Source organism: Sinohyriopsis cumingii, chromosome 11, assembly GCF_028554795.1.
Source record: "Sinohyriopsis cumingii isolate HCF-2022 chromosome 11, ASM2855479v2, whole genome shotgun sequence".
Classification (NCBI taxonomy): domain Eukaryota; kingdom Metazoa; phylum Mollusca; class Bivalvia; order Unionida; family Unionidae; genus Sinohyriopsis; species Sinohyriopsis cumingii.
Genome location: NC_142971.1, coordinates 31,972,176 through 31,987,402, shown reverse-complemented (window position 1 = coordinate 31,987,402; position 15,227 = coordinate 31,972,176).

The following is a 15,227-nucleotide window of genomic DNA, read 5'->3' as shown; positions in this document are numbered from 1 at the left end:
AATGCATTAGCTGTCACTGGTGCCTTGCTTATGTCTTCTTGGATGCAAGTGCCCACATCCCAGTCTCCAGATCCAGTCAGACTACCATGATAGATTCATATGAGATACATTTCACATCTCTTGAATGTGTGTAGTATCCTGACATGCAAAAATCATTTTTGGAAAATTTGCATGGTTTGTGTTTTAATACGTTTTTGAGCATATTAAACAGGTTTCTGAGAGATCATTCCAGCAGTACATGTACTTGCAAAGTTTGTTCGTTTTATTATCTCGTTAGTTTAAGGGTTCTTGATTATAGTACATGTAGTGTTTTGTATTTTCCCCCTTATCCTTCCGTGCCCCATGAAGGCCCCAAGGTGACAGAGTGGTATAAGGCCCTCACCTTTAGAAATCACATACATCTCACCTCTCACAGCATTGGTTTGACTCTTGACTCAACCAATGTGGGTATGTAATCTTATGTTACGTGTTTAGGCTCGAATAAACAATAACACAAGAAAGAGTGAAAATAACAAGCTTTGACAAATTTAACAAATTATTTATTTCCCTGGAAAAATACTGTTAAAAAAATGAAAAAATAAGAACTTTTGGTTTTAAGAATAAAATCCAAGAATAATCCATGAATAAAATTTTAGAAGTCCTAATAATAAAATGTTTTAATGAAATCAAGTTCAAGTCCCGACAAAGAATCCAAGATAGAAGGTGATGATGTATGCTGTATCCTATACTGTGTTGAAGTCTGCAGTTTGAATTAATGAATTTCTTCAAGTATTCTGCATGAGCACTCAAAATATTTCCAGAGAAACAAATTAATCTTTTAGATCCCAAATAATCTGAATAAACATTAAAATGTAATTCACAAAATGACAACAAAAGAAACCTTTACGTCCCAGTGCATAGAAGCCCGACTGAGATCTCTCTCTCTCTCTCAAAGCAATGGTTTAAAACTTGAATATTGTGCGAAACAGATGCCCAGATAAGGGTCACGTGATCATGTTTACATCACGTACTCTCAGCATGGTCCTAACAAGAACCAATCATTTTACTCAAAGAATAAAATAAATTTTAAAAAAGTTGTTTACTTAAATAAAACTATTTACAAGACTAGGGTCATGTACTCAATACAGCCTCGGTCTCACTATTATTATTTCCAGAATAAAAATCGGATCTAAATTAAATCAATTATACATAACACATCCCCCTTGAAGAAAAAGAAAGATTCATATGATAAAGCTTACTTTTTACCACAGACTAATTAGGTTCAGAATCGTTTTGCAATTTGGAAATTTGTTAATCCGAGATGTTATACTCTGAGCGCAGTGGCAGATTTTCTTCTCTTCTATTAAGGGGTAAAGGTTAAGATCTCAAAAGGTACAGTCACTGGTTCAAACCCTCATTTTTCCGATTTTATCCGGTACTTTTAAGTTGGATATACTGGTATCTCGCTCATTAATACCTGGTTGGATTCTCACGTTCATGGTTTGGTCTTTTTCCAAGCCCCTTTTATGAACCGTTGGGTCAGGCACTTTTTTTTTATAAGCGTACAATTAAACTGTTGTAGTTTCCTGTAGCTGCCGTGAAAAGGAGCGAGTTTTGTGCTTTATCAATAGATTACGGCTATTTTGGATTCATCGGTAATTATGAGCCTAATTCTCTCCTTTGTCAACTGGGATTCTGTTTTGGCAACAAACAAAAAAAATAAAATAACATCCTTCGCTAGATCCACCCCCTGCAGAGATCTCCAGTCTCTGTTGTATCAGTGCTGGGATGATAGGATAGACGCCTCTGACCAGTTTTTGGAATGTCGGTTCGATTGGCCGATTCGGAGAAGGAGAAGATGTTGGAATTTTTTCTTCCTACATATAAACGGCTCCGCTGATATCGGCATTTACCATTTCCAGATGGATTACTCTCCCTGTCAAAATAGTTATCTGTACCTCACCGTTACCACATGCTGTAAGGGCTGATACTACTTCGTGGGCTTATTTTAAACATTAATCGTTAAAAACTGTTATGAGAGTGCCAATTTGGTGATCGCACACTACTTTCTGCTACTTTTACTTTCGGTCTTTGACGCACCTGAGCGAACATATTTTCCTTTAGCCCAAAAGTTAGAGCACAAAAAGTGTACCACTCTTCTGCCAAGTTACAATAGTGGACACCCTTACAGCACGAACGAGTATATTAGTTTTTACAAGTTTCCTGAGGTCATCAGAATCCTTCCGAAAACCAAATTCAGCAAGGCAATAGCAACATATCTTGCATTACTGCATTAAAAATGTATTTTTGTGTTTGGGGAAAGGAAATAAAACTAATTTCAATACTGTAATATTTACCTATCACTATTGGTCGCGCTCTACAGTTTCTTTTTTACGTATGGTTAGAGTTTTAAAGAAAAATCATTTCGCAGGTTTTCTTGACTGGTTATACGGGCTATTCAAAAAGACCTTAACTTGTACATTTTAGGTATTGTTAAAATAACTTTTAATTCCCTTTATTTTGATATATGTTTGATTGGTGTAATAGGGGTTATAGAGTATACAGTCTGGCCTTACTTCAGATATTCACCTATCAAAAACTGCTAACTCCGGTTCAGCATTTTAACTTCTTGGACTTAAGAGGTAAATTGTAAGAAAAAGAGCCAATAACATTTTAGCATTATGTATATTTTGTAATTCATTCATTGCACTTTCAAATGCTGGTTTTGCTTAGTCTGGCATACTTTATTTTCCCTATCTTAATAACTATTAAAGAGATTATACTTTAGACTCAATCAGGCTGATTTTTCGAGAACATGGGAGCAGTCATTTTTGTTAAATGTGTGCTTAGATCCTGTGTATTTTCCACAAGTATAATAACGTAATAAATTCCAGTTGATTGACTGATTGGATTTACGTCGTATGCGCCCAGAAGGGCATGCGCGACGTGTTTATTCCCGCACAGTGGGATGCTAAATGTTCCTAGGGGAAGGAATTTGTACCACATCCCCCAGGCGTTTATGTGCTCAAGGAGCACTGCTAATTTAGCCGTCAGTTTGTAGGACTATATGTCTCTTGTTGTTGTTCTAGGGTTTAACGCCATTTTTTTCAGCACACGATAGGCTATACATGGCGGCCAGTATAACTGGTGGAGGAAGAACCCTGGAAAACTCAGGGAACAACCACCGACCCACGAGAAGCTACTGGCAGGCTTTCCCACGTACCCACTCTAGCCGAGCCTTGGACTCGAACCCACGCAGAGGTGAGATGTCAGTGATCCGTAACGGTGAGCGCTTTAGACCACTCGGCCACTCGGGGCCCAGTCAATATGTCTCTAACGACCCGAATGAAGGGCTTTCATAAGTGGGAATGGGCCCAACACACATTCATGTTAACATTGAGTTGATTTCAGTCCGTATTTTCTGTACTAGGTGTCGATCCAAGCAGTCTGTAACGCCCGTTGCGATTGGTCGCAACGATGATGTCACACCGGGACACCTGGCTTTAGGCGGGTGGAAGTTGTTCCACATCTCCGCCGTTATACGATGTCGGAGAGAGGCAAGAGGGCAAGGAACTCGGCAAGCCAGCCATGGATGTCGTGCACTCCCAAGAACGCCAGCCCGTACTTAGACAAATTTAGTCTAGTTGTACTAATGGACAATACAAATGCCAATAATGTGTTAGCCACCTGTGCATTTGGGTCAAATCAAAACAAGTTGTAAATTTTCCTACGTCCTAACAATCGTAAAAATTCTAGTACATAGTGTACGTTGTAGATGTCTTATAAATGTTTAATAAATAATATGTCTGAACGACATATACAAAGTTTGGTCTATGTTAGGTCATAAAAGGTTTGAATTTTGAAGCGGTGGATTTACGGATCAAGTTAGTGTACATAATAGTTTTATCGAAACGGGATACCAAGCCAAAATGGTTCCCTTGATAAGAGGCAATATTGGTAGCCCTTAGAAGGGCTTTTTTTTTTTTTAAGCAGAAGTTCCCCGTTTTTCTTCTGCTTCTTTACACTTCTTCACAGTCCTTTTTCCTCTCAGGTAATTTCGGGGAAATGGTAGCTGTGTAGATTAAAATTGTAGTTAGCTGCTTCTACTAGCTGCTGGACTGGGTAGTTCTTGTAGGCTCTCGATATAATTGTGTAAAGATTCTGGCACCATAGTGCCACTCGCTATTCATTTATTTTTGATTTTATTTATGTTAGGTGTTTCATGCGCGCGTTGCACGCTTATCTGTGTCCGACTGAGGCAAGGTAGGTAGTGACCAGGAAGGCAGGCGACCATCTGCAGGCAGGAGTCCGCTCATTCCAGGGTACTGGTCTAAATAGATGTACTTGCACGAAATTTGAGTTTTGGTTCTTGTGTCTGAAATTGTTCTAAAGATGAGCTAGGTTGCATTGGATGGAAAACTCTGTGCTGCTTTAGTGTTAGTATGGTCTGTATCACAGAATTAGGCCGCAGTATTACTTTGGCCGTCTTTCATGTTAGGCCTAGGAAGAGAACAGAGAAGAAGATTTTTTTAAAATATTATTTTTGTTTATTTTTTAAAGATATATTTGGGATTTAAGAACACGGGAACCTTTGCTGAGTATTGAAGTCCTTAGGGACGTATCAAAAGCGCCCGTCTGCCTATGTATGTTAGAGCGTATTTGGATGGGTTGTGTATGTTTTACAAGTTTTTATTTTTAAGTTAGAGGGACACCCTTGCTGAGTACTCAGATCCCCCATGATCAGTCAAGGGTGCCCATCTGCTAGTGGAAATTTATTTTTAAGTGAGGTCGGTTTGTTTATTCTATGATTTTAGGGTGTTTTATATTTTTTCTTTTAGCTTGGATGTGTCTAGGAATTTACGTATGTTTTGGTAGGTCATATTTATGTTGGAGTTGTTATTTTTAAGGAAATCTGGGTAAGTGGTAAGGGATCAATTTTATTTTGAGCTTTCTGAAATTCCATTCTAGCTTCCTGATATTTTGAGCAGCTATTGAATATATGTGGCAGGTCTTCAATGGGTTGGCAGTGATAGCAACTGATATTAGCAGGCTTGGTCCTAGATGTTTGCTAAAACTTCCTGCTAATTTTGTTTTTCCGGTTACAATGCGATTGATAATTATTTGGTCCAGGCTGTTCGCTTTGGGTGGATTGATGGACCTATTGGTTTCTTTTGTAATGGAGTAGAGTATCGTGTCTTTTGTAGTGGAGTTCCAGCGCTCATGCCATTTCTGGTTAATATAGTTTCTTGTTATGCTTTTGGCGTCTGTTATGCTATATCTGAGTGGGGCAGAGTTAGGGTTCAATAATATGTTTTTTGCGACTTTGTTGGCTAGCTCATTACCTGGGATTCCTATATGCGAGGGTATCCACATGAATTCAACTATCTGATCCGCTGTGGATAATTCATTAAGCATATCAAAAGCTCTAGCCAAGAACTGTTCTCTTGTTTTGGTGCTGTGAGATTTGATTGATTCTGTTACACTAAGTGAGTTGCTGATGATAACTGCTTTTGGAACTTTTTGGTCTTTAATCCATTTTAATGATTCTATTATTGCCCAGAACTCTGTGGTGAAAATAGAGCAGTGGTCTGGTAATTTGGATCCCATTTGTATGTTGAATTCAGGAATAACCACTGTAGCTGCTGTTTGGTGGGGGGGGGGGTCGGTTGTTTTGGATCCGTCAGTGAAAATTTGTACGAAGCCGGAGTAGGTGTCTTGTATTTCCATTGCTACGACGGTTTTGAGTTTAGATTCTTGTTCAAATTTGTTTCCATAATTGGTGACTCTAGTGTTGATCCTAAGGATAGGGTTTGTCCAAGGTGCGGGGTCAGGGGAGTGAGTGTACACTTCTTGTATAGTAAGTGTTGGCAGCTTTTCCCTGAGTTCTAGGATTTGTTTGCCACCTGGTGAGTAGTGAAGGGGGGCACTTTACGTACAATGGGAATTAGCATTACAGACCCCCCCGGGTTAGATTACGTACAATGGAAATTTAACATGGCGAAAAATCGTGGGTCAGATTACGTACAAGGGGAATTAACATGGCGATAAATCATGGGTCACTCTACGTACAAGGGGAATTTAACATGGGGAATAGAGTTTGGGCTTGTTTAGGGACAAGGGGAATGGAACATGGGATTTTTTAAAAAAATTTTTTTTTTAAAAAAGGGGTAGGCAATTCAAAGACTATCTCTTTTCGAGAAATATGGGGGCCCTGAAAAGGGCCTTTGGGTTTATGTTAATATTAATATTAACATAGATGGCATCTCTCACATCTTCTTCTTCTTCTTAAACTCCTTCTAACTGCCGGTCCATACACAAGTACCCTCTTCAGACATCCTTGTCTTTCTATATAAACTCTCCTCATCCATAGACTTGTATCTGTCCTATCAACAACAGTCCACTTGGACCGGACATACATGAGCATGTCCGTCCTGAACATCATTGTTGACACAAGGGTTGAAGATTGAACGTCGGTCCACATCTTGAGGCTCCGAGAAACAGGTGAATCAATGCAGTGAACGGCGCTTATTTATAGGCAGAGGTAGGATTGAAACGGATTGAGTTCATTCACCAATCCGAACACGCGTTACAAAATTCAGCCAGCCGCATCCAATCCGAAGAGAGCAGTCTGTGACGTCACGTAGTCAATATAGATTTGCTAGCGCTTGTGTGCAGTCAATCTATGCGACAGTGATTCAACATGACGGAAACTCAGAAAACGATCCATTGGGGTGCACCAGCAGGGGAGACTGCCCAAGGGAACCCGGACTTACTTTCAGAAGAGGTGAATTGGGATTTTGTGGATTTTCTCTCTTCGCAAGAATTTGTTCCGGAACCTGCGTTACCTTCTTCATTACCGCAAGTGGAGAATTTTAGACAGAGACAGAAAGAAGAATTGGAGAAATTTATACAACGACAAAAGGAAGCGGAACAAGCTTTTCTCCTACAGCAACAGCAAGAAGAAGAGGTAAGAAAAAAACAACAGCAGCAACAGCAAGAAGAAGTAGCAGCAAAGAAACAAGAGGGTGAAAATCAAACGGTCACGGTACTGTTGGACATTTTAGCGGAGTTAAGAAGTCTGAAACAAATGTATCAGACTTCTTTATCACGACCGAAGAGAATACGACCTTCCCGAGCTAAACACGTCAACCCTGTGACTAAGCCTACCGTACCACCCTTAGTGATTTCAACTCAATCATCATCATCATTACGTAGTCCAGAAGTAGGCCTTGGCCGTGGCAAAGGCTTAAGGCAGTTAAAGTTGATTGCTTAAACTCACCCCTGCACCAAAAAAGGCCCTTTTCAGGGCCACCCACATTTCTCGAAAAGAAATACAATTTCAAATTGCCAATAACTCAAAAAAATATTCAACAGCCCATTTTACCCTTATAGTACGTGTCTGTGTATGAGTGCGTGAGTGTAGCTTCTTTTTTTTTGAAATCAAAACTCAAAGACACTTACCTTATATCATTAATTTATTCTTTTCTCCATTTTTTTACAATCCAATTCACAATTCACAACACAACACTTTAATTAAAAGTTCATTCACTTCTTCTGTCTCCTTGTTTAGTCTCTCTGTTTTTTGAATTTTTTCACCGTCACACTCTTTTCCTCTTCTTCCTCCTCGCTTTCTTCCCTTCTTCTTTTTTTCTCCTGTTTCTTTTTCTTCACCTGTCTTCTTTCTTCCTCATAAGAATCCCTCTCTTCCTCTGAAGAATCCCTCTCTTCTTCTGAAGAATCCCTCTTTTCTTCTGACTCCTCTTGTTTCTTTTTTGGGCAATCTGGAGACCAATGTCCTTTTTCTTTACAATAATAACAGGTATCTTGACTTTTGTCTTTTTTAGCCCCTGTTTTTGTTCTTTTTTGACGGTCTGGACACTCTGAAGACACTGGACAACAAATTTTTACAAAAGTCATGTTACTGAAATAAAATTAGTCAATTCTTATCAATTTTTATGTGCTGAACACGAATATGACAGTCAAATTGCAAAATTGGCTCTAGCTTTTTTGTAATCTGCAAGAAATTAATGTTTACATAACGAAATGCATTCCAATAGTAAAAGGTCAACTGTAATAGCCTACCTATAAAAAATCAAGTCATTGACTACATCTTAGATTTCTTCGCCTGTCTCTTGTACAGCTGTTCGGGAGCATCTCTGAGGAGTGTCCAGCAGTAGTCAGCCAGCATTGTAGTGGACCATTTTCCCTGGTATCTTTGTTCCATTGTTGCGATATCTTGATGAAAACGTTCGCCGTGTTCATCACTAACAATACCACAGTTGCTAGGAAAGAAATCCAAATGGGAATGAAGGAAGTGAATCTTTAGAGACATATTGCAGCCAAGTTTCTTATACTTCATCAACATGTCTTCTACTAGTTCCTTATAGTTTTCTGCCCTAACATTTCCGAGGAAGTTTGTAGAAACTAGGCGAAAAGCATTCCATGCTTGTTTCGCGTCACCTTCCAGCAAGTTGTTGAACCGGTCATCTTTGAAAAGCTCTCGAATCTGAGGACCCACAAAAACTCCCTCTTTAATCTTTGCTTCGCTGAGTCGAGGGAATTTTTCATGCAGGTATCGGAATGCTGGCAAAGTCCGGTCAATGGCTTTCACGAAGTTCTTCATCAAACCTAGTTTGATGTGAAGGGGTGGTAGCAAGATTTTCTGAGCCTCAACCAGAGCTGGGTGTTGGATATTCTTCTCTCCAATGGCTACATTCTGCCTGTGAGTCCATTCCTTCCTCATGTAGTGCATTTCCCTTGCTCGGCTATCCCACTCGCATAAGAAACACATGTATTTTGTATATCCTTGCTGCAGTCCCATTAAAAGGGCAACTACCTTCAAATCACCACAGAGGTGCCAGCTGTACTTGTTATACTCAATGGAATTCAGTAGCTGCCTTAAGTTATCGTATGTCTCTTTCATGTGGACAGCATACGCTACTGGAATAGATGGAAGAATGTTTCCATTGTGCAAAAGCACAGCCTTGAGACTCAGTTTCGAAGAGTCCACAAATAGTCTCCATTCTTGTGGGTCATGAGTGATTTTTAAAGCATTCATGAGGCCCTCAATATCGGAACAGAATATCAGATTACTTTCCTTTCTGAAGAAAGGCTCCAATTGCTGGTGGCGCTTTCGATATGCAGTAATTGTGACATCTTCTTCTAGAAGATTCCATTGTTGGAGTCTTGATCCTAGCAATTCTGCCTTGTTCTTTGATAAGTCCAAATCACGAATCAGGTCATTTAGTTCTTCCTGTGTTATTCTGTGTGGGGTTGATGATGCACCACAGTGAAAATCTGGATCACTGCATGCTGATGGACCAGGAGAAGAACAGGTTGACTCACCTTTGTCTTCGTCAGATGAATCAAGAGAATATTCTGCTGGAGGTTCTGGAATAGGAAGTCCCTCACCATGTGGAACTGGTCTCAATGCAGACGGAATGTTTGGGTAGACTATTCTAGACTTCTTTCGCTTCGTTATTCCGCCGGAAAGAGGAGGAACCAAGCAGAAGTAACAGTCATTTAGGTGGCTGCTTGGCTCTCTCCACACCATTGGGACTGCAAACGGCATTGATGACCTTTTGCAATTCAACCACTGTGAAAGCTGTGTTGTACATGTAGCACAGCATATATGCGGAGCCCAAGGCTTGTCTTGGTCACCAACCTTGCATCCGAAGTAAAGATGATATGCCTTCTTCACTTGAGAATTGATACTTTTCTTCTGGTTGGCAAATGTCACTTCCCCACAAATATAGCAAAAATTGTCCGCGGTATTAACACACTTTCGAGGCATTACTGTTCTTTATTGTACGTAAATGGATAAAATAATAAGTTTTATGTAACAGTAGCTTGAACTGTCTCGCACAACGTCTAAAATATTTTAAATGCTGAACCTATCTGATTGGGCTTTATATAGTACACTGCTTACGTCAGCTTCAGCAGCCGCCTGGCATTAGTATAATAGGCCTACACATGTATAGTACACTGCTGACGTCAACTTACTTCAGCAGCCGCATGGCATTAGTATTGCATTGCATCAGAAAATGATGCAATCAACTGTGGATGATGTGAGCATGATGGTATTATGCAATGTTACATCATTATTCCGGATGTTGCTGCAGTCCTACTGGAGAAATTTACACAGTGAAACATAGAAAATGAGGTATATGAATATCTTCAAAACGAGAGCCAATACAAATTTTTCACGGTTATATTCGTGTTCGGCACACCAAAATACTACAGATTAGGGCCTTTTCAAGTCAGTAATGATTTCACTGTTGACCAGTGAGACCAATGCCCTTTCTTCTGACAGATATAGCAAGTATCTTGACTTTTATCTCTAAAGGAAGGAGAATAGTCCGTAGGCTGGTCTGAAGAGAATTTTCTAATGACCCCTCGCAAAGCTCTGACGAAACGTTCCATCTGGTTAGTCTCTTCCATCGTTGTGCTCGGCTTGAGAGTGAAATGAATAGTGAAAGGACAAGACACACACCCTTTTATATACGCTGGTCTGCTATGACTATAAAGTAGCTCATGGTGTTTGAACTTGAGTCATTTGACTTTTTGCTTTCAAGATGAAACGATCTAATTCATTCGAGAAGAAAGAAGAAGAAAGTAAGAGGCAGAAACGTGATCTATCGCCTCGTACCAGGGCTGAAATCTTGGCACAAATTCATGCCAGTGATTTTGAAGAGGACATGAGTGAACCAGAATCAGAACCCTCTAAACCAAGTTCACCACCCTTAGTCAACCCTGAAAAGTACTATTCCATTCGAGAGACGGAAAAGCGCTCCTCTAGAAAATTTAGAACCACGGCTTACAAATACACAGTGAAGTTTAAAGATTTCAAGGCTGAAGTGCCGTTAGAGAAAGCAGAAGTGTTCATCACTGAGGTGTGGGATTCTTTGCTCACTGCACTCAAGCAGCAATGTCAACCCAAAGAAGACGATCGCTTGAGACTTTCCATACAACACGACGGTTTGAAATCCCCTGTTTGGATCGAGTTTAGCACCCCTGCAGAATTGACCGCTTCCAAAGTCATGGACAAGATTCAACACGTGCAACAATCTAATGACCAGTTTGACATCACCGATGGAAAAGCCACATTGGACATGACCCACGTCTCTCCTCCTCAAGGAACTGGACGCAAAAAGATGTTATTGGTGGACGACCTTCGCAACACCAAAAAGAGTCTCGTCCGAATTAACAACTCTCATGACCAGATGTGTTTAGCCCGTGCCATCGTGGTGGGACGAACCTATGCCGACAAGAACGACACGGTAGAATGGAAAAGAACCTGGAACACTATTCAACGTTCCCATCGAGCCAAACAACGAAATGAAGCAGAACTCCTGTTGCAACAAGCCGGCCTGTCCAAAGACACACCCTGTGGCATTCCTGAGATGCAAAAATTGCAAGATGCCCTAGTTCCACGCTACACCTTAAAAGTGCACCCTCAAGAAATGCGCGGGTCTCTGTTGTTTCGAGGCCAACATTTTAAGGACGGAAAATACATTCATGTTTATTATCACGATGACCATTTCGATACGATTACCAGTATCACCGGATTCCTGGGATACAGTTATTACTGTGAGAAATGTGACCATGGTTATAATAATCGAGAGCAACACAAGCATTGTGGATTGAAATGCTCAGGATGTTTGGCCTCTTTACCCTGTCTGAGCGAAGAACCAGTGCCTTGTTCGACTTGTCTGCGCACGTTTGTTAGCCCTACTTGTTACCAACAACATCTGAAAACGCAAGGTTCACAGAAGAAATGCGCTTGTCAACTCCTGAGATTGTGCCCTACGTGTGGACAAGTCATACGTACCAATAATACCAAGGCACACGTATGTTCAGGAAAGAAAAAATGTCACATTTGTCACCACATCGTGGACTTGGAACACCAATGTTACGTGCAAAAATACCAACCCCCACCAGAGAAAGAGGACAGTCACAAGAAGAAAGGCAATTTCATCTTTTTCGATTTCGAATGCATGCAAGAGACCGGTATTCACATTCCTAATTTCTGCGTGGCTCATCGAGCGTGCGAGAAGTGCATTCAAGAACCTATCTTCAGTCATTGCCCTCACTGCAGCAAGATTCCTGGAGGGCGTGAAAAAATCTTTCGGGGACCAAACACGTTAGCCGATTTTGCCCAATGGGTCTTAGACCCCATCGACAAGACGTGGAGCCAAGAGGACATCGAACTTTACGGAGATTGTCATCGTCATGCCACAGTGATGGCTCACAATTTCTCCGGATACGATGGACAGTTTCTTCTCAGATACTATACGGAACAAGGCACCGAACGTCCTAAAGTGACTTTGAACGGAGCCAAAATCATTTTCATGCAAGTGGGACAAGTACAGTTTAAAGATTCGATGAGCTACTTGGCCATGCCTTTGAGTCGAATGCCTAAAACGTTTGGAATGACAGAAATGGCTAAAGGGTACTTTCCACACTTTTTCAATACGGAAGCCAATCAACACGCCGTTCTACCCCATTTACCTGAGGCTCACTATTACGACCCCGACAACATGCGTACCGAACAACGAGAAGCTTTCTACGCTTGGTATCAGGCTCATGCCTCTGACCCCTTCGACTTTCAGGAAGAAATGTTAAAGTATTGTCGTTCCGACGTGGACATTTTACGGCGTTGCTGTGGAAAATTTCGAGAACTGTTCATGGAACACGGAGGGGTCGATCCTTTGAAAGAAGCTTGCACCATTGCCAAAGCGTGTTCCTTAGTGTATCGACAACGATTCATGCCTGAAAACACCGTGGCTGTCATCAGTCCTCAAACGACCCACTTTGTCAAACGTCAATACTCGGTCAAAGCCCTACGTTGGTTACATTACTTGTGCGACAAGGAAGACAAGTGGATTCAGCATGCCCGCAACGGAGGAGGCGAAAAGACCATCGGAACGTATTCGGTCGATGGTTGGGACTTAGAAAACCCCAAGATCGTGTACGAGTTTAACGGTTGCTTATTTCACGGATGTCCCGTCTGTTACCCTGACCGTGGCACTAAAAATCAGTTTTTGCAAAGAACCATGGAAGACTTGTACCAGGACACTTGTCAGCGGCGCCTAAAGTTAGAACAGCAAGGATACCAAGTGGTGGAAATGTGGGAACACGAGTACGATCACCGTATGAAAACCGATCCCGAGTTTAAACGCCTCGTGGAAAGTTACCAGTTCATGGACCCGCTGAACCCGAGGGATAGTTTGTACGGAGGAAGGACCAATGCCACCTGTTTGCTGTACCAAGCCGACGAAGAGAAAGGAGAAGAAATCAAATACTTGGACGTGTGTTCGCTGTATCCCTACGTGTGCAAATATTGTCGCTTTCCTGTAGGGCACCCGCAATTGCTGACGGAACACATCGACCTGAAAAACATTCGACAATACGAAGGCTTGATCAAGTGCAAAGTTTTGCCTCCCACGAACCTATACCATCCCGTCTTACCTCACCATTGTCAAGGCAAACTGATGTTTCCTTTGTGCCGTACTTGTGCCGAAACGTGCAACCAAGACCAAGCTTGTCAGCACAGCCAGGAAGAACGGGCCTTGACGGGAACCTGGGTCAGCGTAGAATTGTTCAAAGCTCTGGACATGGGATACCAACTGTTAGAAGTGTACGAAATTTGCCACTTTCCCAAGACACAACAATACCGCAAGGGTGACCCTACTCAGAAAGGCATTTTCGCCGACTACGTGGATGCCTTTTTGAAACTGAAGAAAGAAGCCAGCGGCTATCCTTCCTGGTGTCACACTCCCGAAGACCAAATAAAATTCAAAGAGAAATACTACGAACAAGAAGGCATCACTTTAGACCGCATCGAGAAAAACGAAGGCAGGCGATCGTTTGCCAAAGTGATGTTAAATTGCTTGTGGGGTAAAATGGCACAACGACCGTGTTTACCCAAGACGGAATATTTGACAGAACCTTCCCGCTACTTCCAGATGATTCACGACAAAACCAAATACATGAAACACGTGGACGTCGTTCGAGAGAATTTGATCTTGGTCAATTACGAAGAAGATCTGGACTTTGTACAAGACGACCCTTTTGGAAATGTCATCATTGCGGCTTACGTGACAGCCCATGCTCGCTTAAAATTGTACGAAGCTTTAGAACTGTTAGGGGAACGCGTCCTGTACTTTGACACGGACAGTTGCATTTACATCCATCACCCGATTCAACATCACCCTGACATCGAAGGAGACCGTTTAGGAGCCTGGACAGACGAGCATCCCGACGACAAGATTCTAAGTTTCGTCAGTGGCGGTCCCAAAAATTACGGCTACGAATACCGGGACAAAAAAGGAGAAGTGCACACGACGTGCAAAGTGAAAGGACTGACTCTGAATTATCGTACCAGTCGAGTGGTCAACTTTGGGGTATTGAAAGAAGCCTTGCAATCGGGAGAGGATGGAAACTTTAAAGTGACCACTTACCAACCGAACAAGATTGAACGTTTACCCACTCACCACATCGTCAGTCGACCTTTGGAAAAAGTCTATCAAATTGTATACCAGAAGCGAGTTCGACTTCCCAATCATTTCACCTTACCGTACGGTCACGTCGGTATTGGTCTGTATATAAAAAGGAACCCTAGGCAAGATCGATAGTTCATTGTGACTACCAAGACCGAGCGAACAAGATGAATACTTTGAAAGAGACATCGTTCCAGTTTGGGGATTGTAAAAAAGTTGTATCTTCGTCTAGTGTGACTAATATTGGATGGATAAGACCCAGACATTGCGACGGAAAATGTCCGGAAGGAAACTGCGATTGTCCATGTGGTTACCATTGTAATTGCGTAACGGAGTTTGCAGACGAGTGCGATTGTGAGCCTTGCGATGGGTACGATGCTGTACCTTGTGACCTGAGCGATGCCGTAAAGCATCATGGGAACTTTAGTGCCCCTACCCCTATCATGGAAAGTGATGATGTGCGTGTCAAACCTGTGGGATGCGAAAGCGATGCCGCTCGTCCTCTTGGACATTTTACTGGGTTTCGTTTTAAAGGGGAATGTTCACCTTCACGTCTACCCCCCTACGGATGTCATCCAGCCCTGAGCAAACTCCTACCCATGTCACTCAACCCTCATCGAAACGAACCTGTGAAAAACGAATATTCGTTCCCTGTGCGTTTGTCGGAAGACTGCGACTTTGAAAATCGTCTTCAATCGTTCAAAGGAAAATGGCCTAAGTATCTGGGAGGACCGACCCCCGAAGAAT